The sequence below is a fragment of the Mauremys reevesii genome, unplaced genomic scaffold (genome assembly GCF_016161935.1).
Source record: "Mauremys reevesii isolate NIE-2019 unplaced genomic scaffold, ASM1616193v1 Contig29, whole genome shotgun sequence".
NCBI classification, from domain to species: Eukaryota; Metazoa; Chordata; order Testudines; family Geoemydidae; genus Mauremys; species Mauremys reevesii.
Window position 1 is genome coordinate 87,162 of NW_024100839.1, and position 25,308 is coordinate 112,469.

Genomic DNA, 25,308 nt, shown 5'->3' on the forward strand with positions numbered 1-25,308 from the left:
AGGAGCCCGAGAAGAGCCGGGGAGCAGAGCTGCGCAGGTGTAGTGCCAGAAACTGCTCCCTGTAGGACTTTGCTACCTGTAGCAGTTACTGATACCTGAGGTTGTTCTTATTTGCTGACTTGTCCTAATTGGCTAAAACTTGACAGTGGTGGGGGATGGAACCATAAAGGCTTCGTCCTCCAAACGACCCTGCCTGGTGCCCATCTGTATCTATTACCTCTTAACACCGGATTGTAAAAAATAGAGTGAGGTCATTTAAACATCATTTATTTTGCAGCTTCATTTACTGTGCTTACAATGTAGCATCCTGACACCGATACTTCTGCCCACGTGCCCTGTGGGTTGGATTCATTTTAGTGGGATGCGGGACATGTGGAGGATAATTTAAACTCTTAATTTCCTTAGGGTTTCCCTTTAATATACTTCTATGCTGGTGCAATTTCTGACCATTGCACGTCTATTGTATTTATTACAATAGCACAAGTAAGTCACACAAGTGACATAGTCTAGGGGCTTGGCTACACTTGCAAATTAGAGCCCATTAAAGCAGCCCCGGGTGCCCTAACTCCTGAGGTGTCCACACTCGCAAGGCACATGGAGCACCTGGGCTCTGTAGGTGGAGCGCTCCTGGTAATCCACCTCCATGAGAAGTATAAAGCTCGCTGAGCCCTGCTGAAATACCCGGGCATCAGTGTGGATGACGTGTTGCACCACTGCACTGTGTTTGGTCTCAGGAAATGTCCTATAATCCCCTGAAGTCAAGTGCCCACTCTGGTCATTGTTTTGAAATCGGCTGCAGGCATGCGGATATCCCCTTTCGAAGCTCCGTTTCTGACAGCCGGCTGCTTATCTGCTCTGGGACAAAGCAACCATTAGTGTGGAGTGCTGCTGTTGTGAGTGTGTATGAGGGAGGTGGGGTCTGCTGCTGTCTGACCACACAAGACAGCATGCGGACACACTCACAGCCCCCCCCAAACACACTGTCACTCCCCCCACGTACACACAACACACTTCCTGTCACACTCCACCCCGGCCCCCCATTTGAAAAGCACATTGCAGCCACTTGCACACTGGGATAGTTACCACAGTGCACTGCTCTCTGTGGCATTGCCAGAGCTGCTAATGTGGCCACTCCAGTGCGCTTGCAGCTGTCAGTGTGAACACACGGCAGCGGTTTCCCTGCTGTGGTTTAACTCCCAGTGCTCTACCTCTGCAAGTGTAGCCAAGCCCTAAATTTCCCAAACCAACCGAACTCAGTAACTGCCCTCCACCACCACATGCAGGGAGTAGGGGCACCGTGGAGCACACGCCGCACTTACTGGCTCAGCCTTGTGCTTGCTGGGGTGGCCACCTCCCCATTGATGAGAGCTGGTCCCACCGTCTCCGTGGAGCTCCAGTCTGCCCTGCTGCCATCCCTATCTGTGTTGTCTTCTCTAGCAGTTGACTGGAAGGTGAGCACTGGCCGCATGCCATGTAGCCGTGTTGTCTCGAAGGGCGAAAGCAGGAGGAATGGTGCCTTCATAGCCCATCTTATATTCCATAACATAGTTAAGGAAAATATTTCTCAATGAATTCTCAGTAAAAGATCAGTAGCAGCCAGTGTCCGCATCAGTCTACGAGCATTGGTATTTTCTTGAAATTTGTCAGACCAACCTATCTAACACTTAACACACATTTGAAGTTCTTCTTTCACACTGTTGCTCATTCTCAGGTTGTGCTTTGTCTCCAGACAGATCCATTCTCTTTCAGGACAGCCTTGTTCTTTCTGTCTGTGTCACTCACTGAGGTGTCGGAGTAAACACTCCCCTTCCTTCTATTCTCAGACAAACACTAGTATTAAGTGTTTGCTACTGATGGGTCTAGAAAGGATTTGTCAAGTGGAAGATGCTGTTTCTGGGGGATTGCTCCCAAGATCCAGTACTTTGGGTTCAAACGTCTCCCAGCTTCCTTGGGGAAAATAACACCAGGGCTTTGTTGCAATATACAGGAAGGAAGGAGTTTTTCTACCCCAGATGGGACTTGAACCCACAATCTCTGGCTTAGGAAGCCAATGCCTTATCCATTAGGCCACTGGGGCCCTGAAGCGAGAGGTGGAAATTCCCTCTCAGGATTGCACATTCCTCACATTCATTCAGAAGCCAAATACCCCATTTAATGGCCTTACAGAAACGTCTGCATCCCCTGGCAGCGAGGCACCTGGGCAGGTCGCTGACAGAGCTCAGCACCACCTTTCTGCCAGCCATCGTTAGAGAAGAACCCCACCCTAGCGTCACCCCTCCCTCCTTCAGCACCTCCACGGCTGTGGCTCTGAGTGGCAGTAGGATGATTAGGGGGTGAATCCGGGGCTGGAAGGGGGGTAAGGTCGGCCTGTAAGGAGGAACCAGGTGGGGCAGACCCAGGGGGAGGCTGTGGGCTGCTGGTCGGTTGTTGGGATCCGAGCTCTAGATGAAAGCTGCACAGTGACCTGACACCCAGGGTTACAGGGCCGACATAGTGACCCCCTTACTGGCCTCGGTGACCCCCAAACCCTTGTTACTAAGGGCATTGAGGAGTCTCTGTCCCTTAATAACTTCTGGGAGCTCCCCAGCAGGCTGCGGGCGTCAGCCGCCTCCTGCCTCACAGGTTAGACTCTTGGCACCGTGCCAGCCGCCCCCTCGCTTGCAGGCCCAGTGTAAGAAGCAGGAGGCCTGGTGCTGGCAGAAGAGGGTTTTGATTGATCCACCTCTGTGTTATGGGCACAGGACACTTCCACTCAGTAGCATAGCTGGGGAGGGGAAGCAGGGGGAGCAGCTAAGGGCGTCGGGTTCCTCCGGTGGGGGTGTGGAGCAGCCGTTCGTTTTCCTGTTCGCGCTCCTCTGCGGTGTGAAAATCGGGGAGGGGAGGCAGAAGCCCCACTTCCCTCCCGAACTGACGCCCAGTGGGGGAAGCCAGGACAACGGGGGGGGCGGGAGGTGGTGGCCAGACTCTCACCCCCAGGGTCCAGCTCAACTTCCTCCCCGCGCCACTGGCCCCCAGTCCCCTTCCACCACCAGGTCAACCCGGGCACTAGGGCAGGAACGGGGTGAGGCAGCAAGTCAAGCTGAGCAAGGCAGGCAAAAGCGAGTCTTGTCTTCATGGGCCACTCCCAATGACGCCCTTTTTGTGTGCAACTGCTGCAAAAACATCCCAGACAGAGAAGCACCAGGCCAAAATACTAGCATGCAGCTGCTAAAGTAGCTCAGTTGGGAGAGCATTAGACTGAAGATCTAAAGGTCCCTGGTTCAATCCCAGGCTTTGGCAGGTGCTTTCATCCTCTTTGTGCAGGGGCAGCTTGTTTTCTAGAAGCCCAGTGGTGCCTGCACCCAAGATGAGCAGGGTTTCCCTGGGGTAAAGCAATTTTGGGGGCCCCTTCCATTAAAAAATGTGGCAATACTGTATTCTCACGGGGCCCCTGCAGGGCCTGAGGCAAATTGCCCCACTTGCCTCCCCTCTGGGTGGCCCTGAAGGTGAGTCTCTGCTGTAGGAAAACATAGAATGGGCTTCTGCCCCTAGTTGGCCCACCTGACTTTTAACAAGGAGAGATGGGAGCTGTCTTTCCCAACATGGCAGGAAGAGAGCAAGGCAGGGTGACCCTCAGGAATGGTGCCAGAGGGCTGCTGGGCAGTGACAGGCAGGAATAGGGGATGAAAACTCCTCGGTGCAGCTGAGCGAGGGCAGTCCCAGGGAGGGGCATCTGTAAAAGTGGCCGTGTGGAAGATGGAAGGGATTTGGGGGCCCAGGAGGAGGTGCTTGATGTTCAGTGCCTTGGAGCAGCTGGACTTAGCCATGGTGAGTGTTCAGGAAATGCCCATTAATAACTCTAGGGTAGCTCAATAGGCAGAGGGTGATTGGAGGAAGGGCCTCCTGGCCAGGGAAGAATGATGGGGCTGGAGTCACATTCGTGGTGCGAGTACAGAAGGTGGTGGAGCTCCGACCAGGGAGGGCATTACTGGTGGCTTTGTGCTCTGTGGCACTGGTTACTGCTATATTAGTGTGTATGGTCCCCAGTTAAGGCATGAGAGGGAAGATCAAAGGCTCCCTTCCTCTGGACTGCATGGTGTTCGTTGTTGTTGTTGGGGGGGGGGGTTAATTGTGTCAGCCGGCCTGAGCACCGCTGGTCCTGTTTTCCCAACCGTCAGAGGAAACATTTTCACAATGAGCACTACCTGGCGCAGGTCGGCTTAGAGGAGCTCACTCCAGCCACAGAGGGGGTTCACCTTTCTGCGGGGACAGACCAGGACTCGCATTGACTGGATTTATGCTTAGCTTTTGTATCTTTAGCACGTTGCTTCTCAGATTCTTTCTTGGCCTGACTTGTTACACTTTGACACTTAACAGGCCAGAGTTTGTGCACCTTCCTATTATCCTCACTAGGATCTGATTTCCAAATTTTAAGGAATGACTTTTTGCCTCTAATAGCCTCCAGTACTCGGCCGTTTACCTAGAGTGGCGTTCTGCTGGTCCTCCAATTGTCGATTCTGATTTAGGGCAAACGTTTCATCTGAGCCTCTAATTGCGGTGGTTTTCAACAGTCTGCATGCTGCTTGGAGGCACCTAACACTTGTGACAGCAGCTCCTTTTAATTCCCATCCAACCATCTGTACTTATGCCGATAGGTCGACTTTAGGTCTTTAACTTTGAGCGGTAGCTGAGAAGATGTTAAATCGGGCAGAAACCCATTCGACAAACCTCTTCATTTCCTTGTTATTTCCTGACTTCTTCATTCATCCCCTTTTCCTTATTTCCTGGCTGAGGCGGCGGCCTGCCAGGGAGCTCCCCGGCACCTCTGGCTGCCTGGGCTGAAGGCAAGAGGCAGGCCTGGGGGTGGTGAGGGCCTCCTGCCCCATAATGAGGCCGCACTGCTTCCTGGTCCCTTTTCCCCCCCACACCAGCAGGTGGCTGCTGCGGGAGAACACGAGGGAGGCTCTCGGGATGCTAGGCAGCTCTGTGTGGCTGTCAGGGGAAAGACCCTTCTTCTCTAAAGATGGCTGGCAGAAAGGTGGTGCTCAGCTCTGTAAGCGACCTCCCCAGTAGCCTCGCTGCCAGGGGATGCAGACATTTCTGTAAGGTGCAGAAAGAGGTTATTTGGCTTCCAAGTTAATATGAGAAATATGCATTTAGGAGATTGAATTTCCATTTTTCTACAGGGCCCCAGTGGCCTAATGGACAAGGCAATGTCTTTCTAAGTCAGAGATTGTGGGTTCAAGTTCCATCTGGGGTGAAAAACTGCCTCTATATTGCAAGGAAACCTTGGCCTTATTTTCACCAAGAAAGCTGGGAGATGTTTGAAGGCAAAATATTGGATCTTGGGAAAAATGCCCCAGAAATGGGCATCTTGACAAATGCTTTCTAAACCCCGCAGTAGCAAACAATTAATGCTACTGTTTGTCTGAGACTAGAGGGAAGAGGAGTGTTTACTCCCACACCTCAGTGAGTGAAACAGACGGAAAGAGCAAGGCCATCCTGAAAGAGAATGGATCTGTCTGGAGACAAAGCAGCCCCTGAGAATGAGCAACAGTGTGAAAAGAAGAGGTTGAAATGTGTGTTAGATGTTAGTTAGTGTTAGAGGGTTTATCCCTTCACCCTCCCATTAGCGGGTCCTTCTTGCATACACACAGAGCAGCAATACGCAAAGTCCCAAGGTGCAAACAATTAGATGTTTATTGGATTGAACTTCCAGCAAGCAATGATTCCAGTTTCCTTCCTCGGTGTCCCCATCCCAGCCCTGACGCCACAGAGCCTTGCCTGTGTCCCTGTTCCCATTCTCCCCCTTAGCAAAACATAGGACATATGGTGACACATTTCCTGACTGGGCCAGGCATCAAGGTGGAAGGTGTTGATATTCCATTTGTCCCACTGCCCCGTGCGTAGTGCAGTGCCCTGCACCTTCTCTCGTACGGGCTGCCACACCTGTTCCAATTAGCGTTCCAGACTTCCCACTATAGTGGGCCTGGGAAGGTTGGGTCCAAGTTGTCTAGTACAGGGGGGAGGGGCTTACTCCATTACTTCTCGGTTATTTCCATAGGCAACGTAACACAAGTATACTTAGCAATACACCAGCCACTGTAACAATCCACAGCAACACCGAGAGACCTGAGCACTGCAACATCCCGGCCACCACCGAAACACCTCCTCTCCTCCTTCGACGGGGTCAAGCTCTTAACACGCCCAGTTGCAATACGCTGCCGCTGCAGGTTTTCGTGCTTTTGTCCATATCATAAGTCCATTGAATGTCCACAGAGAAATGGGTTATTGTCCAAACCAACTTAACCACGTGCTGTGGAATCAGGCCATATGCGCTGGTTCGATTATTCACAGCAGGAAGATTCACAGGTCTATCTGTGCGCCAAAGCCCAGAGAGCAGTGTGTAGTGTGGAATTTGGTATGGGGCTGGGGTAATTGTGCCCCCAGTAATATGTACATTTCCAGCAAAACACCTCATACACAGTACACCCAATTGTCCACCCCTTGCCATGGACCATTGGGTGTGCTCCTCCACGGCCATCAGGGAGGGGCACATTCAAACATCTTCTCTGGATTTACACCATTTTACACACTCCTCCATTGATTCCCAGCGAGCAAATCCCCTTCTCATTATTCCCATAGGGCTTGTGGGGCCCACCTCAGCTGCCGATTCACTTCCAGATACCACGGTAGCTATTACACAGGTGCTGGCCTCCTTGTCGAGCATTTTGAATGTCCACACACATCTTCCCCCAGGTCAGCCTTTTGAAGCCATCCCCACTCATGTCATGAGGTTTTTCTGTTCATTGAAACACAACAATGCTAACAACAAGACAAACACCACAGACAAACAATACAAAACATAGATTCATGGTATTATGGTTTAGTCTTTTGCTGGCACCAGCTTGCTTGTAGAGTGTCTGAAAAACAAAAGAAACAATTTCCACCCACACACCTGCCGTGGGGACAGATTAGTGCTTAATAATAATAATACCACTTCCTTTTACAAATTTCCTTGCTAATTGCAGGAAAAACAGAAGAATTCCCTCCAGGCTGTCCTTATTTTGTTCTATAGTCAGATAGTGAATTACTCCCCTCACTGGTCATTTATGAAATTCATGAAGTGGTGTGCCTCAGTTTTCCCTCTTGTACAACAGACCAAGTTTGCAATAGTTTCTCTGCTGTACCAAGCATTAAGTTTATCCTCAGGTAACAGCTGAGAGACAGCTTTAGATTTAGCTTTAGCACTGTACATACACACACACACTCCTTAGGGTTAACTGTCCCCCTTATTTTCAGACTTGACTTGTTTTTTCATCTCCCTTTCCTGGAGGGCCACAATCTGAGTCTTCCAGTAGCTTGTTTGCTGACCAGATGTATTTATTATTTGCAGCTCCTTTTTGCTGCCACTGATGGGCAGTTCTCTCCTTCCCCCATCAGCTAGGTCATTTGCATTCACACCCGCTTTCGGGCTTGGCTTTTGGATCCAAAGCCATCAGCAGCTCAGAGACTGTCTTAGGCCTGGTCTACACTAGGACTTTAATTCGAATTTATCAGCGTTAATTCGAACTAACCGCTCAACCGTCCACACCAGGAAGCCATTTAATTCGAACTAGAGGGCTCTTTAGTTCGAATTTGGTACTCCACCCCGGCAGGTGGAGTAACGCTAAATTCGCACTTGCTAGCTCGAATTAGGCTTGGTGTGGATGCTAATCGAACTTAGCAGCTCCGGGAGCTATCCCACAGTGCACCACTCTGTTGACGCTCTGGACAGCAGTCCGAGCTTGGATTCTCTGGCCAGCCACACAGGAAATGACCCGCAAAAATTTGAATTCATTTTCCTGTCTGGGCGGTTTGAATCTGACGTTCTGGTTGCACATCGGGGCGAGCTCCGCAGCACCTGCAACGATGCAGAGCTCTCCAGCAGAGGAGTCCGGGCAATCCCAGAATAGAAAGAGGTCCCCAGCATGGAGTGACCGGGAAGTCCAGGATCTGATCGCTGTGTGGGGCGAGGAGTCTGTGCTCTCGGAGCTGTGCTCCAACAAGCGGAACGCGAAGACGTTCGAGAAGGTTTCTAAAGCCATGAAAGACAAAGGATACAGCCGGGATGCGATGCAGTGCCGCGTGAAAGTGAAGGACCTAAGACAAGGGTATCAAAAAGTCAGAGCGGCAAACGGACGCTCCGGAGCCCAGCCCCAGACATGCCGCTTCTACGAGGCACTGCATGCCATTCTAGGTGGCTCTGCCACCAGTGCCCCACCAGTGACGGTGGACTCCGAGGACGGAATAGTGTACCGGGACAGTTCCCCCTCCCTGTTCGCCGATGGGGAAGATGAGGAAGGGTCTTTAGAGGACGGCGCAGGCGACATCGAACCCACTCCCGCTTTCCCTGACAGCCAGGATCTCTTCATCACCCTCACAGAGATCCCCTACCAACCGTCCCTGCCCGTTAACCAGGACTCGGAATCAGGGGAAGGATCAGGCGGTAAGTGCAACACACGTATAAACATTTATTTTTTATAACATTGTTATAGAAAAAATAGAAACAGTATTTACAAAATTCTAAATATTAAACTATAATATATATTAAATTATATGAAGAGAAGGTCCACACAAATGGGGATAGAAAAATAGTCCTCTAGCGACATTTCTACGAAGGTGTCATTCAGTTCCTCGCAAAGCCTCCGCATGAGGTTCGTCGGAAGAGGTCGCTTGTTGGGCGCTCCGTGGAAGCAGACTCTTCCACGCCAGGACATCCGAATATAGAGTGGAACCATCGCCTCTACTAGCATTGCTGCATATGGTCCTGGTCTGTGCAGTACGTCCCGTAACATGCGGTCTTTCTGGGCACGAGTGACCCGCCTCAGGGTGATCTCGGTCTGCAAATACTGCATCTAAGTAGGGCAATTAGTGTAGTGTTACTATTGTTAATGGTTTACAATTAGGTTGCATAACAATGACCCTCGCCTAACAGCCACGTGCGAGGCCACAGAGAACAAGCATGCATTGATCGTTCCTGCGCGCTGGCGGAGGGGCTGCAAAAGGCTTATCCTTTCTGCTTTGCACATTGCCTTTAGCAGGAGAGCACAGCTAACCAGTAACTGATAAGCAGTATGTACTGTAAGGCTTACCAGGACTTTGTGCAAGAGGGATGCAGCTATCTTTCTCGCTTGTGCGCTCTCCAGTGCAATGGCGCCGCCAATGAGAGCGTATTCCGAAATCTCGGACTAGTTCTGAGATCTCCTGAGACTTGGTTCCCTCTTTGGTCTTGTTCACTGAAACTGACTAGACTGTGTTTACTGTTGGCAAACATGTATGTGTTCAAGGAAATCACCTACTTTTTCACATCACACAGCTTCGGCTCCTTCCCGGACTGCCCCCCCTCGCAGAGGCTGGCTCGGATTAGACGCCGAAAGAAAAGACAAGGGACGACATGTTCCAGGAACTGATGGCCAGCTCCAGAGCGGAGGCGGCAGAGCAGAGACAGTCGAGGAGAGCCTGTGTCAGCAGCATCGCACACACCTGGAACGGGAGGATAGGTGGTGGCAGGAAGACCAGCAGGCGACTCAAACGCTGCTTGGTCTAATGAGGAGCAAACGGAGACGCTCCGGCGCCTTGTAGATGTTCTGCAAGACCGCAGTCAGGAGGAGAGAGCCCCCCTGCAGTGCATCTGCAACCGCCCTCCAACGCCAAGAAGTCCTGTCCCCCCCTCACCCAAAGTGACAAGACGGAGGGGCGGTAGGGGCCGTGAGAACTGTCCCTGCACCGCAGCACACCGATACTTTTATAGAAAACTGTATCGATGTAAATTTGTACAAGCTCTTTCTTTACAGCATCAACCAGTCCCAACTCCAAGTTCAAACCCCCCACTGTGTATTACATTATTAAAAGCGGTTTGGTGTTACTGACTGTTTCCGTCACGTTTCTGGTGTCAGAAGACTTTCTGTTGTTCTGTGGGAATTGTAATGTCACTGCAGAGCCCACAGTGCCATGCTACAGACTTGGCTGCAGGGTCAACTGCAGGGCACACACAGACTGCAGTCACTAGGCACCAGGGACAGTCTGTGTGGTGTATGCTGCCCGGGTCTTTCCTTGATGTGTATGCTTGTGCAGGGTCCTGGTGCCTGACATCCCCGAATGTAAAGGCAGGCTTCCTTCACATGCATTTGGACCGTAGTCACGATCCTCCCGGTGCCCCGAGCCCCAAAAATAGACCTCATCCAGGGGCAGATACTCACCCTTCCCCACACCCTCACCCTTCCAACGCCCAAACCCACAGCCGTCATGGTAACCCCTATCCAAGGACGGCACCCTCGCCCTTCCTGCAAACCCACCCATCAGTGCACACCTTAACCAGCACAGAATGCTTCCATGTTTCAACGAATAAACAGAAATGCAAAGTCAACGAAAGATTTATTATTAATTACTAAAACATGTCCTTAGTTTTAAAACGTCCTTGGGAAGTGGGGAAAACTTGGTTTATGATCAGGCTCTCTTAAAATCAAGTGGACAGTCACAGGTTACCCTGCTCTGCGAGGAAACTCGCTTTCAAAGCCTCCTGATGCATATCGCTTCCCGCTGGGATATTCTCTCAGCACGGGTGTCTGGCTGATCGTAAACAGCAGCCAGGCGATTTGCCTCAACCTCCCAAGCGGCCAAAAGGTCTCGCCCTTGCTCTCACAGCGATTGTGGAGCACACAGCAAGCAGCAATAACTACGGGGATATTCTTTTCGCTGATGTCCGAGCGAGTCAGTAAGGTCCGCCATCTCCCTTGAGACGTCCGAAAGCACACTCCACCACCATTCTGCACTTGCTCAGCCGGTAGTTGAAGAGTTCCTTTTCAGTGTCCAAGGCGCCTGTATAGGGCTTCATGAGCCAGGGCATTAGCGGGTAGGCCGGGTCCCCGAGGATCACTGTAGGCATCTGCACATCCCCAACCGTTATTTTGTGGTCCGGGAAGAAAGTGCCTGCCTGGAGGCGTCTAAACAGACCAGAGTTCCTGAACACACGCGCGTCATGAACCTTGCCCGCCCACCCGACGTTGATGTTGGTAAAACGTCCCCTATGGTCCACCACAGCTTGCAGCACCATTGAAAAGTAGCCCTTTCGGTTAATGTACTCGCTGGCCTGGTGGGCTGGTGCCAGGATAGGGATGTGAGTCCCATCTATAGCCCCACCGCAGTTTGGGAATCCCATCGCGCGAAGCCATCTATGATGGCCTGGACATTTCCGACAGTCACTACCTTTGAGAGCAGTTGCTCAACGATTGCGTGGGCTACTTGAATGACAGCAATCCCCACGGTAGATTTGCCCACGCCAAAGTGGTTCGCTACTGACCGGTAGCTGTCTGGCGTGGCAAGTTTCCAGAGGGCTATGGCCACTCGCTTCTGCACAGTCAGGGCTGCTCGCATCCTTGTGTCCTGGCGCTTCAGGGCAGGGGACAGCAAGTCACACAGTTCAAGGAAAGTGCCCTTACGCATCCTGAAGTTTCGCAGCCACTCTGTGTCATCCCAGACCTGCAGCACTATGCGGTCCCACCAGTCTGTGCTTGTTTACCCGGCCCAGAATCGCCGTTCCACACCATGAACTTGACCCATTGCCACCATGATCTCCACTGCCCGGCGTACCCTGCTTTGTGAGAGGTCTGCGCCACTCTCCTCACCGTGCTGCCGGAGCCTCCTCGCCCGGTTTCTCAGCATCTGACTGTGGAAGAGGTGGACGATAATGTGCGAGGAGTTGACAATGGCCATAAGTGCAGCGATGATCGCAGCGGCTCCATGCTCGCAGTGCTGTGGCGTCCACGCTGTAACCGACCAGAGAAGGGCGAACAGATTTCCGCCGGCGCTTTCAAGGAAGACAGGGAGGGCGGGATTGACGGTTCAATGACGACACATTTTTCCCCCCAGCATGCATTGGGGGGAAATCCCACAATTCAAATGGGCAGCGGGGAGTGCGGGAACTGTGGGATAGGTTCCCACAGTGCACCGCTTCCAAAGTCGAAGCTGGCCCTGTGAATGTGGACTAATTAGTTCGAATTTGTGTATTTAGTATGGATACACAAATTCGACTTATTAAGGTCGAATCCACAAATTCGACTTAAGTAGATTCGAAATAGTCCTGTAGTGTAGACAAGCCCTTAAAAGGGACACAATCAACTTCCACCCGAGTTCTGATTACTTTCCACTTTCATCTTCTGCTTCAAAACACACAGATCTGAAAAAGAAACCTCAACCTATTGTGGCTCCCTTTGGAGCCCTAATAGGGTTTGAGCTAAGTACCATGTTTTGTTTGCATTTCTTTTACCCTTTCTCCAATATACACTGCACACGTCCTGGGAAAAAGCACATTCCTTCCATAGTTTAACCTTCATAACATTATATTACAAACCATAAGTCTCAGTTTAGGTTTTTAAAACCTTACACAATTACACAAAACATTTTGTTTTGTCTAACAGCCCTTGCACTGCAATAATTTTTTTTTACACAACTGTACCCCGATTACACGTCCATCTTGTACAACCAGAGCCAGCCAGGGGCAGGCAAGTTAAGTGCCAATAGAAACCCCTGACATTCCTGTAGTGATTTTGATTACATTACCCAGGAGTCAAATCATTTTGATGAGATTATCTCTCCGCCTGCTGCCTGCAGCCGTCCCCTATAGACCATTTCTGTGGGCAAAGGGCCCATTTCCCCTCAGAATGGCTGTAAAGGCTTCTCGGGACAAAACATAGTGATGGTAGCAGCCACTTTACCTGACCCTCTTGTATAATTTAATTACTAAGCTTCCATCCAACGTGAGTGCACAGAGCTGCACATACAGTTACATTTATATAACTGGGTTTTATTATTAAACCAAAAACTGCCCTTCTTGTAATACTACAACTGTTGCCTTTTGCTATTTCCACAACTCACAAATGTTTACTTTCCTCCAAACTCTGTATTATTAATTTTTGCAAAGCCCTGGGCTGCACTGCAGTGCTGGGGTGACTCTGCAGGGGGAGAAGCTGCTGTGGAGCAATGTAGAGCAGGTGCAGGAAGGAGCCGGGGTCACTGTTCACATTCTGAACTGCACAATTTTCCAAATTTGGGAATGTCCGAGAACAATTCTAAGGGGAAGGTGAATGCAGAGCAGTGACACTGGAGGTGCCCAGACCTCCAACGGGGGTGGTGTGGAAATTAATAATGGGAAGATCATTTGCAAAATTAGTCGTCACTGACAAGATTTGTCTCTTCTTATTTCCGGTTATGTGTTATTTAGCGGAATCAGGACATATTTTTACTATGTTAATTAAACACATACTTTTATTTAACCAAGCCAAAAACTTAGTGTCACTTATTTTTTCTCTGTCCTAACAAGAACTAAATGAATGTTGTGACTTTCTGGAAAGCGCAGCGAGATTGAATGTGGGGAATTCAGTCTCTGTGTTTGGAGCTGATGTTTTCCTCTCACAGGTCAGTGCCTGCATTGAAATACCAAGAGGGATCTAAGGGCTGGTGTACACCGGGCACAGGGGTGTTCGCAGAAGGGGCGGGGCCTCAGGTGGAAGGGGCGGGGCAGGGCGTTAGTCTCCCCCAGCTGGCGGTTCACGCCCTGCCCATGGTGTTGCAATGAAAGAGGCTGCCCAGTCTGCACTTGTAGTGAGGTTCCCCCACTACGTGGCTGCAGGAGACAGGCAGGTGACTGCAGGGGAAGTGGCGACACAGGAGCTCTCAGCAGCAGGGTGAAGGACAATGCCGTGGAGCAGCAGCGACGCAGAGTGAACAGGGCAAACCGAGAGCCAGTTGAAGGAGTGGCAGCAGCAGAAGCTGAGAGTTTGCTTGATGCCTTCGCCGCTGCTGTTTTCTGCTGGTCGCTGGGTGACAGTTCCTGCCTGTGGCAGCTGGGGCTGCGGGTCCCCTCGCTGCCTGTGGCGGCCAGGATCCGGGGTCCTCGCTGCCCATGGCACCCAGGGTCCATGGGGTCCCCTCGCTTCCCATGGCGGCCGGGAGCTGGGGGGTCCCCTCGCTGCCCGTGGCACCCGTGGTCCATGGGGTCCCCTTGCTGCCCATGGCACCCGGGGTCCATGGGGTCCCCTCGCTGCCCGTGGCGGCCGGGAGCTGGGGGGTCCCCTCGCTGCCCGTGGCGGCCGGGGGCCATGGGGTCCCCTCCCTGCCCGTGGCAGCCAGGGTCCATGGGGTCCCCTCGCTGCCCGTGGCGGCCCGGGCCATGGGGTCCCCTCGCCGCCCATGGCGGCTAGGAGCTGTGGGGTCCCCTAGCTGCCTGTGGCGCCCAGGGTCCATGGGGTCCCCTCGCTGCCTGTGGCGGCCGGGGGCTGTGGGGTCCCCTCACTGCCTATGGCGCCCGGGGTCCATGGGGTCCCCTCGCTTCCCGTGGTGGCTGGGGGCCATGGGGTCCCCTCGCTGCCCATGGTGGCCATGGTCCGTGGGGTCCCGATGGCAGCTGGGGGCTCTGGCATCCACCTGCAGTGGCTGGGAGCTATGGGGCCATCTGCAATGGCATTTGGCTGAGGCTTCTCCTCACCCCCCATGGTGACTGCGCACTCCAGGCTCTGCCTGCAGTGTCTGAGAGCTGGGGGCTCCCTCGCTTGCCTGTGTCAGCTGGGAGCTCCAAGGTCTTCGGTGCTGCAGGGTCTATTAGCAATGACGTGGGGCTGCAGGGTCCTCACGCCATCAATGCCTGCTGGGAAATCCTGGGTCCGCTCACAGCGGCTGGGAGCTCTGGGGTCTACTTGTAGGAGCTGGGAGCTGCAGGGTCCATATACAGTGGTGTGGGGCTGTGGGGGCTCCCCTGCCACCCATGGCTGCAGAGGTAGTAAATATATTGTGTGAATGGTGCTCACATAACACAGAGAAAGTTGCCTATGCAGCTCACAATAGTAAATAAAGTCAGACCAGAAGTTCTCTTCTTTCCAAGTGGGAATTGTGCAGGGAGGAACAACAGACCTAGTGCAGCTGTGTTGCCACTGTTTACTAGCCCTGAAATGGTTCCGAATGCCTTGGGTCAAGTGGCACCAGTTCTAAAAGTAAGGGTGATTTAGTGCTGTGGTTCTCAAACAGGGGTATCCAATGGTCTTCTGGGGGGTACAGCAACTCATCTAGATATTTGCCTAGTTTTACAACAGACTACATAGAAAGCACTAGCAAATTTGTAACAAATTAAAATTCATATGTTGATCTGTTTATACTGTTCTCTATATACACTGAAATGTAAGTACAATACTTATATTCAAGGGATTTATTTTTATAAATATTGCATCTGATTTTGTAAGCAAGTAGTTTTTAAGTGAGGTAAAACTTGGGGGTATGCAAGAGAAATCAGACTCCTGAAAGGGGTACAGGTGTCTCTAAAGGTTGAGAGCCACTGATTTAGTGCAGGTACCACCGGTAACATAGAACCCTGCAAAAACGTCTAGTGCAGATGAATTTGAGAGCAAGCCAGAGAGAAACAGCTGCGGAGCATGCTAGATAAGGCTGACCTGTCCGGATTGTCTATGCCTGACAAGCTGTCATGTGGTACGGAGGAGCCTGTGAGAGGTATGGCAAAGCAAGAGGGTTTGATTAGTTGCTAGGAGCTCCACATGCTAATCAGGAGGTGTGTTTCTGTAAATAGCGACATAAACATCTTCTAATGGCCAGTGTGCTAAAGCTGTCTCAATTGTGCTTTAATGAAATGGGGACCTGGTTTTAGATTTTTGTTCTTTAATTCGCTGGGGGTGAAACCCATTGTATGAAAACATTCACCGTGGGAAGAAAGCTTGTGCATATTAGCCTGGATGTGTAGCCGAGGACAGTTTTGTTAAGACTGTACTTTCAGGGATCATTTCTATAGTTTGTAACTAGAGAAGTGTGGTTGAAAGTGTATGATCTCGCTAACCACGAGAATGAGTTAAAGTGTTCTTTTCTGAGCATGAAGTGAGTGGATAGTATTGCTTTAATGTATCTGCTGTCTGCTATTGATGAGTGTTCTTGTTTTCCTTTTGGGAAGCTGAGAGGAAAAGAGCACAGACTGAGTAGTTAGTCCTTATAAAACAAGTTTAAAAATAAATGTTTTGGCTTTTTTTTGTATTATCTGAACTTGTTTAAAGCTTTTCTTCAGTTCTCTTTAAAAAAAGTAAAGGTAGTGTGAAAATGGTGTTTTAGAAGTTTCTAGTTCAGTACTTACTGAAAGAGTTTAAAGATTTCTTTATGCTGCTCTCTCTTTTTTTTCTTGTAATCTATTTCAGTATTTAGGTAGGGTCCTGTGTCTGCATGTTCTTTTCCTTTTCCATTTGCCTCTCCACTTCTCTCTTCTTCCTGTCCCATTTTTTGGGAAGCCCCTATTTTTACTTCTCCTGCTCTGGCAGGGGGTACACAGTTTGCTCTTGGCCCCAAGCCCATCAGACAATCCACACAGGATCTGAGAGTAGCTGTCTCTTGGCCGTATAGTGGGTAGAGGGTTCTAAAGCTGTCTCAGGGTATGTCTACACTATGGGATTATTCCGATTTTACAGAAACCGGTTTTTGGAAACATATTATATAAAGTCAAGTGCACGCGGCCACACTAAGCACATTAATTCGGTGGTGTGGGTCCATGTACCGAGGTTAGCATCGATTTCTGGAGCATTGCACTGTGGGTAGCTATCCCACAGTTCCCACAGTCTCCCCCACCCATTGGAATTCTGGGTTGAGATACCAGTGCATGATGGGGCAAAAACAGCATCGCGGGTGATTCTGAGTAAATGTCATCAGTCAATCCTCCCTCTGTGAAATCAACGGCAGACAATCATTTTGCGCCCTTTTCCCTGGATTGCCTGAGCAGACACCATAGCACAGCAATCATGGAACCCGTTCAGCCTTTTGTCACCGTCACTTTATGTCTACTGGATGGTGCTGACAGACGCGGTACTGTAACACTACACAGCAGCATTCCCTTGCTTTTTGCAAGTTAACAAAGATGGTTACCAGCCATACTGTACCATCTGCTGCTTTGCAAGTTTACAATGATAGTTACCAGTTATACTGTACTGTCTGCTGCTGTCCTGGATGCTCCTGGCCAGCCTAGGTGAGGTTGGCCAGGAGTATATGGACAAAAATGGGAATGACTCCCCAGGTCATTCTCTTCTTTAAGTTTTGTCTGAAGGGAGAGTCAGTCCTGCCTAGACTATCAGGCAAGCCTCCTAAAGAACCAGAGAGACAAACGGTCATTCCAGCTCAGAGCCCCAGACATCCTGCAGAAATGATGGGCTGCATGCCATTCTAGGGGGTGCCCCTGCAACAACCCCATCCATTGCTTCCCTCCTCCCCCACCCCTCCTGGGCTACCGTGGCAGTTATCCCCCCATTTGTGTGATGAAGTAATAAAGAATGCAGGAATTTGAAACAACACTGACTTTATTGCCTCTGCAAGTAGAGTTCAAAGTGGGGAGGGGAGAGAAGCCTCCAGCTGCTATGATATTCCAGGCAGGACTGAATCTCCATTAGACAAAGCTTAAAGAAGAGAATTACCTGAGAATCATTCCCATTTTTGCCCAGGCACCCCCAACTGACCTCACCAAGACCTGCCAGGAGCACTCATGGGACAACGATGAGGGATATCAGCCCTACCATACCATCTAGAGAAGGGAAGGGGACACTGCTGTGTAGTGCTGCAGCACCATATCTGCCAGCACCATCCAGTAGACATACAGCGACATTGGAAAAAAAGGCAAGAAATGATTTTTTCCCTTTGCTTTCATGGGGAGGGAGGGGGACAACATATACCCTGAACCACCTGCGACAATATTTTTGACCCTTTAGGCTTTGGGAACTCAGCCAATAATTCAAATGGTTTTCGGAGAGTGCAGGAACTGTGGGATAGCTACAGACGTCAGTTGCCCCTCCCTCCATGAGCATCCATTTCATTCTTTGGCTTTCTGGTACGCTTGTCTCAGCTCTCAGCTCTTAAGTTTCAGCACTGTGTCGAGTCCCTGTTGTGGCCTCTGTCTATCATGGCCTTGGAGATTTTTTCAAATGCTTTGGCATTTTGTCTTTTGGAACGGAGTTCTGATAGAACAGATTCATCTCCCCATACAGAGATCAGCTTCAGTATCTCCCATACGGTCCATGCTGGAGCTCTTTTTGGATTCTGGGACTGCATGGTCACCTGTGCTGATCGGCGCTCCACGCTGGGCAAACAGGAAATGAAATTCAAAAGTTCATGAGGCTTTTCCTGTCAACCTGGCCAGTGCATCCAAGTTCAGATTGCTGTCCAGAGCGGTCACAATGGTGCACTGTGGGATAGCCCCCAGAGGCCAATACCATTGAATTGCGGCCACACTAACCCTAATCCGAAATAGCAATACCGATTTCAGTGCTACTCCCCTCGTTGGGGAGGAGTACAGATACTGGTATTAAGAGCCCTTTATATCGATATAAAGGGCTTCATTGTGTGGACGGGTGCAGGGTTAATGTGATTTAATGCTGCTAAATTTGATATAAAATCATAGTATTGACCGGGCCAGAGAGAGCAGCAGGTTTCCCCTATTGTTTCCCACTCTTGTTTTCTTGATTAGTTTCTCCTCTACACCAACTTGTTTGGTTTCTTGCTCAGTTGGTAGCGCATCAGACTTTTAATCTGAGGGTCCACAGTTCAAGTCTCTGGTCATGTGATAAACTACTCCCCAAGATCTTAAACTGTTTTTCTCATGTCCTCTTTGTTACTTTTTCTCTTCAGGATTTTCCCTTTCCTCAGAAGGGCCTTTTTGTGTGTGGGTTTGAAGGGGCAACTTCCTGACAGCCCCTCTGTCCTTGCAGCCTGGAGGAATAAAGGTCTCTGGGCATAGAGCATGTTCCTTCCCTGCGCGCACGCACACACACACACATATATAAACACAACTGAATATCCCTAAGGAATTAGAATCACCTGCTGCCTTCCCCTGTCCTGCTGGATCCCCAAATGAAGATGCTCTTCAGCCTAAACCCATGTCCCCTCTTTTCCCAGTGCCCCTCAATCCCAGCCCTCAGTCCCTCCTATGCTCACTGCTCCTCACTCCCAACCAGAGCCTGCTCCTCTTCACCCTTCTCCTCTGTCCCAACCCACAGCCCCCTCCTATTCCCAGTGCCCCTCAATCCCAACCCACAGGCCCCTTCTATTCCCAGTGCCCCTCAATCCCAACCCACAGGCCCCTTCTCCTCACGCTGCTCCTCAATCCCAACCCACAGCTCCCTCCTTCCCTCCAGCAGCAGGTGCTTCAGACCCCCTCAGGAAGATTTTCTTGCAAGGTTTCGTGTAGGAGTCTGCATGTGGATTTTACAATATGTTGGAAATCTGTTGGGTTGCTTGCCGAAATGATCACTTGTGGCTGGTGTTGGATTCCCAGTCTCCATGTTACAGGGGCAGGAGAAATAAAGGGTTGTTATCCTTGTTGTGTGAATCGAGGGCAGCACAACTGTGCTTGGCAGACCCTGATTGAGGACTCACCCTCAATTCAATAGCACTTGCTAGGCAGGGACAGGGGTTCCAAAGCCAAGTGGGCCAAGCTCTGGGTCTCAATACTAAAATTGAGGTGTCAGACCAACATTAGGACAGGGTGGTTGTGAAGAGATGAGTGAGTCCCTAGACAACATAGTGAGTATGGAGCCTTCTTATTTCCCCCCTTTTCCACCCAGGATGGCAGGTGAACTCTACAGAGGCACCTCTGGGCTTGCACTGACTAAGGACAACAGCTGTGAGTGGGGTGCAGAGAGGGGATGGCTCATGTTAAAGGACTTTTGTTTGCTGGACTTATGAACCGTAGGGAGAAGTACACTGCCCAGCTTATCTGGGGGGTGGGTCTTTCCCTCATGGTTTACGTTTATGTGTTGGGGCTGCTGACATGACTTCTGCTAACCCTGGGCTTACATTGCAGTGTAGACATACCCTGAGAGGGCATCTAGACTGTGAGAAAATCCCACTGGCCCGGTTGGCCTGGATGAGCTGATTTGGGATCCTGGAGCTCAGACTGGAGCCCAGGCTCAGAGACCCTCACCCCTCATGGGGTCTCGGAGGCTGGGCTCAAGCCCAAGTGTCTACACTGTAATTTTATAACCCTGCAGCACAAGCCCCACAAGCCTGAATCAACTGACCCAGGGCTTGAGAATAGTGACTTGGGTGTGTTAATGGCAGTGTAGACATAATGCTAGGCTATGTCCACACTGCAATGAAACACCTACGGCTGTCGTGTGCCAGTGCAGGCTCCCAGGCTAGGGCCATGGGGTGGTAAATTTGCACCGTAGACATCTCAGATCAAGCTCAATACTGGGCTCTGGGACCCCACGAGGTTGGGAGGGAGTTTAGCAAGCAAAAAAGGTAAAATGGCAGTGGAGTATTACCCTGGACTCAATGGCAGTTCTCCATTGGTCTGTCTGCTTTGGGGCAGGGACAATAACACGTCCTGCTGCATTCGTTATTTCAAAGGGTGGTTTAGGATTTTCTTTCTCACACACGGTGCACGAAGCAGGACGCAACCCTCAGTGGAAACTAAATGAGCTGCTCACAGATTCTGGCAGCCACAATGAGCATTTGCTGTGAGAGCCCAGACCTGCCCCTGTCCCAGAGGGAGGGGGGTCATCTGTGAGAAGCTGGACCACTGACCTATCAGCTCTTAACTCCCAAACTTTCAGTAATTCTGTTATCAGTGCTTGTGAGTATAATCTAAACAGCCATACTGGGCTGGACCAAAGGCCCATCTAGCTCTGTGTTTTGTCCTCTGACAGTAGCCAATACCAGGTGCTCCAAGAGTTACACAACAAGTCACCACTGGGAGTTGAACCCAGGATTTCCTGTTTACAAGACAGGCACTTTAGGCAGCTAAGCCATGGTGCCTGCCTGTAGCTAAACTACCGTGTCTGCCCACAGCGGACTCCCTGCCATCCCCACTGGGGACTGACAAACTTTGCTTGTGTCTGGATTCTGCAAAGCAGAGGAGCTGGTGAGGTTTTCCTTGCAAGCTCTCTCTCTCTCTCTGTGTGTGTGTGTGTGTGTGTGTGTGTGTGTGTGTATATATATATATATATATATATATATATATATATATATATATATATATATATATATATATATATATATATATATATATATATCTTGGCCAGGTCTGCACTACAAAGGTATTTCAGCATCATTATATTGCTCAGGTATGTGAAAAACACACAATGCTCCCTCGGTCAGCAGCTTGTGGCTGGTGCACACACTGCAATGCCATGTCTGGTGACAAAACTTCCCTCTTTTGGTGACAAAATAAAACCACCTTGACAAGAGGTCTAGAGGTTTTTGCAGCAAACTCAAAGTGACAAATTGTCAGTGTAAATGCTGCTGGTCATTATATCACCATAACTGGCCTCCACCAGTATCCCACCATGCCTGCCGTGAAATCACCTGCCTTGCATTCCTGTTACAGAGGTTGGGTACCTCCCCTTTCATAGCTCCAGAAAGTTCTGACAGCTGAGCTGCTATTTACACTGGAATTAGGTTAATATAACTGCATTGTCAGCCTAAGTAATGTAATTACTCCAACCTAATTTTGTAGTGTAGACCTGTCTAAAGAATCACACACACACCTTGGGACCAAAACTTCACCTACTCCTCTGCTTTACAGAATCCAAACATGAGCAAAGCTTGTCAGGGCCCAGTGGGGATTGGCAGAGATTCAGGTGTGGGCAGACACAATGGCTTAAATAACCACAGGTGTCATAGCTTAGCTGATTAAAGCACCTGTCCTGTAAACAAAAGATTCTGGGTTCAACTCCCACTGGTACCTTCAGGAGTGGCTTTTGGGACACCTGGTATTGGCTACTGTCAGAAGACAAGATTCAGAGCTAGATGGACCTATGGCTTAAATTACACTCACAGGCACTGATAATAGAGTTACTGAAAGTTTGGGTGTTAAGAGCTGATAGGTCAGTGGCCCAGTCCTCAATGTGGTTTTACCATTTCCACTTGCTAAACTCCTCCCAACCTCTATAAAATTACAGTGCAGACATATGGGCTTGAGCCCAGTCTCTGAGGCCCCATGAGGGGTGAGGGTTTCTGAGCCCAGGCTTCAGTGTGAACACAAATATCTGCACCACAGTTTTTAGCCCCTCAGCTTTAGCTCCAGGAGCCCAAGTCAGATGACCCAGGCCAGCCCTGCTGCCATCTTTATCCCAGGAGAGATGGACTCTAAGGTACGTCTCCACTGCAATGGAAGCCCAGGTGTGGCACGCTGTGCTCAAAGCAGCACCTGCAAGCCCCATATTCACCACTCTCATATAATGATGAGATGGTTTGTACAAAGTCTGCCTGGTGAGGTGTCATTTCAAAAGTCTTGATCTGTTGAACATTAATATCGTGTTGGATTGTGTGTGCTCGCATTGGTTGGGAAGTTATGAAGTTTTGCTCTGTGTGTGTTACTGAGATATGTTATGAGGTTGGGAAATGCCCCCACCAGCCTTTCAGGTGTGACAAGGGAGGAGCCAGACTCGCTGCTGGTCCATTGAAGGGATCCACACTCCCAAGGACTATCCCAGGAACCGTGTACAATGCAGACTTCTCCGAGATAGCACAGCGACAATGGACACTGCTTGACTCACATCGTAGCAAAGGAGCTTCCTAGCAAGTTGGAAGAAACTATGAAAGGGGGGAAGAGGCATCATGACTTGGCCTCTCTCCCCCACAACTCAACAGCTGCAAACACACCTGGAGGACAAAGACTGAACTGAACTGATTCAGAAGAGAATAATAATAATAGATTCAAATCAACGTCCCCAAACAGACTAGTATGGGTGTTTCAGCAGAAAATTTTCAGTCTGGGGAATTTTGTTTTCTCAGTCAGACCTTGCCAAGGGAAGCAGGGAGAAAATGTTTGAGTTGCCTCTTTCAGAACAGCTTGGTCTAGACACTAGCTCTGGTTCACTGCTCTGGGCTTGCTCGGGTTGAGGATATTTTAATAATTTGGGGAGGTGCCAGGGTGGTTGAGGGAGATGAGGAGGATGTTCCTTTTGAGATAAAAACTAAGAAATACAGAACTAGATAATTTTTTTTTTTTTTAGAAATCTGGGATTTAGACATTTTATTTAAAGTAAGGGAGTTCTGAGTTTCTGTTTACAAGAAGTACAATTGTTTGATCAGTCATTGTACCAAAGGGGGAGATGGTTGTCTATAAAGGATGGGTGAAGACTGAATGCATCCGATGAGGATGGGATTTGAACCCACGCATGCAGAGCACAATGGATTAGCAGTCCATCACCTTAACCACTCGGCCACCTCATCAGAACTGTAAAGAAAAGGACAGGAGGAGAAATCTAAGGCCGGCAGAGACAGGGGCAATAAGGCATTTTTAAATACTAAGTGGAAGCAAGGGCTGAATGAGCTCCCTCCTCACATCTAGTGAGGAGCTGGGGGAAAGACTTCAGGAACAGACCGTGTTTGCACAGACACACCTACTCTGCCTAGATATGCAGCATGATGGGGCCACTTTCCCAAAAATGACCAGTTTTGGCTGGTGGCAGGTTACAAATCACTTTAGGATTGAGTGGAATGAAATGTTATTATCCTTCCTGCATGAGTGAAGGGCAGCAGAACATACCTAGTCGGTCCTGATGGACGGGTAGGTGGGTGAGGAATAGCTTTTATTGGACTTCATAGAAGTGATTGAGAACATCACCCTAAACCAGTGGTCCCCAAACATTTCACACTGTGCCCTCTTATCCAGTTGGGGGAGGGCAAAACCAGAGCTTGAGGGATTCAGCCCTGGGTGGTGGGGCTCAGACTTTTGGCTTCAGGCCCAGGCGCCAAGAAGTCTAATGCCAGCCCTGGTGACCCCATTAAAACAGGGTTATGACCCACTTTGGGGTCCTGACTCACAGTTTGAGAACCACTGCTCTATGCTAAAGGGAGAGAGTTTTCCTGTGGGTGTAGTTAATCCACTTCCCCAAGAGATGGCAGCTATGTCAGTGGGAGAAGCTATATCAGTGGGTGTGCAAGCTGTGGTGTTTACCACATTTAACAAGTTTAATCAAACCTCATTTTTAAAACTATCTGTAGCCTGGGAATGGCAAAGGACCTCGATGAAGGAGGGTCTGTCCTTTAAAGTCCTGGAGATCATGAGTCCATGCTTTTGCCATCATGGGAGTATAGCTGAGTGGTAAAGTGCTTGATTGCAGATCAAGTGGTCCTTGATTCAACCCCCAGTGTTTTCTTATAACCTTCTTTCTTTTTTTTAAAAAAAGGAAAACATGTTCATTTTCATTCTCCATTCTGTTCAGGAGCTCCACTGTACAGGGGTGCTTGATATGGATGTAAACACTCAACATTTCACTGTCCAAATGCATAAATACCTAGCAAAGCTGTCTATCAGCTGAAATCAGTTTCAGTCCTCAAAGTGTCAATTTATGTTTTCATCAATTAAACAAAGGTATCATATGAATATACATTTGCAGATCCCTCTTCTCCAGGAGCTGTGCTGTGCAGAAGAACAAGAGTCACATCCAGCTGCAGTTCAGGAGTCTGATAACCAAAGAGCTGTTGCCAGCTCAAAGAGCCTGAGGCGGAGCAACAGCAGGGTTCATTGCCCGGTGTGCGTAGCACTAATTGACACACCAGGGTGGAGAAGCAAAACCAGTTTTATTTGAGCCCAAATAAGGTGCCAGGGAGAAAAAGCATCTCAAATCCTGCACACCCGTGCAGGCAGGGTCCCAGCATTTATACCCCACTTGTTTGTGTAAGCATTTTGTTTGGTTTTCCCCCTCACCCCTCCCTTCCCAACAGCAGTTACTTTAAACATTACATTTCAGCGTGTTAGAAAAGTTCTCATTCGCATGCTTATCTATGGCCTTTACAGCACAAACGCATACAGATGTTCCGCCCCCCTCTCCCCTCCTCCCGCCGCTTCTGCTGTTTTAAACTCCTGCATTTGCAAGCTGAGACAGCTGACAGTTACACATTTTGCTTGCTGTCTGTTAGCATCTTAGCGCTGCAGCAGGTGTGAAAACACACCCTCTGCAGCGCTGCGCCAGTGTAGTCAAAGCCCCAGCACTGGGGCTGGGAGAGTTTTCTCAGCGCTGGGCTGGTTAAAGTTCACAGCATGGAAGACCTCTGGTTCACTCAGGCCTGCAGTCACAACTTTGGTTTACTTAGGCCTAGTGACACCAACAGAGCCAATAAATGTTCTGAGGCCTGGAGAAAAATGCCTTCTAGTGAGCTATTGAACAAGCTCAACCTGTTTAGCTTATCAAAAGAAGATTGAAAGGTGACTTCATTGAAGTGTTGAAGGGCCTTAATGGAGACAAAAGATTGGATATGAAAGGGCTCTTGAATCTAGCAGAGAAAGGCATAACAAGACCCAGTGGCTGGACG

At 49.8% G+C, this 25,308-nt stretch overlaps 4 non-coding genes across 4 annotated transcripts; 2 read left to right on the plus strand and 2 right to left on the minus strand.

Moving 5' to 3' along the window:
- Positions 1-2,004: 2,004 nt before the first annotated feature.
- TRNAR-CCU lies at positions 2,005-2,077 on the minus strand. Its single transcript has one exon. It is a non-coding gene; the product is annotated as a tRNA-Arg (tRNA).
- Positions 2,078-3,206: 1,129 nt separating this feature from the next.
- On the plus strand, positions 3,207-3,279 carry TRNAF-GAA. Its single transcript has one exon. It is a non-coding gene; the product is annotated as a tRNA-Phe (tRNA).
- A 12,501-nt stretch (positions 3,280-15,780) lies between these two features.
- Positions 15,781-15,997, plus strand: LOC120393656. The gene has a single exon (XR_005592108.1). It is a non-coding gene; the product is annotated as a small nucleolar RNA U3 (small nucleolar RNA).
- A 7,144-nt stretch (positions 15,998-23,141) lies between these two features.
- TRNAS-GCU lies at positions 23,142-23,223 on the minus strand. Its single transcript has one exon. It is a non-coding gene; the product is annotated as a tRNA-Ser (tRNA).
- Between the last annotated feature and the right edge of the window lie 2,085 nt (positions 23,224-25,308).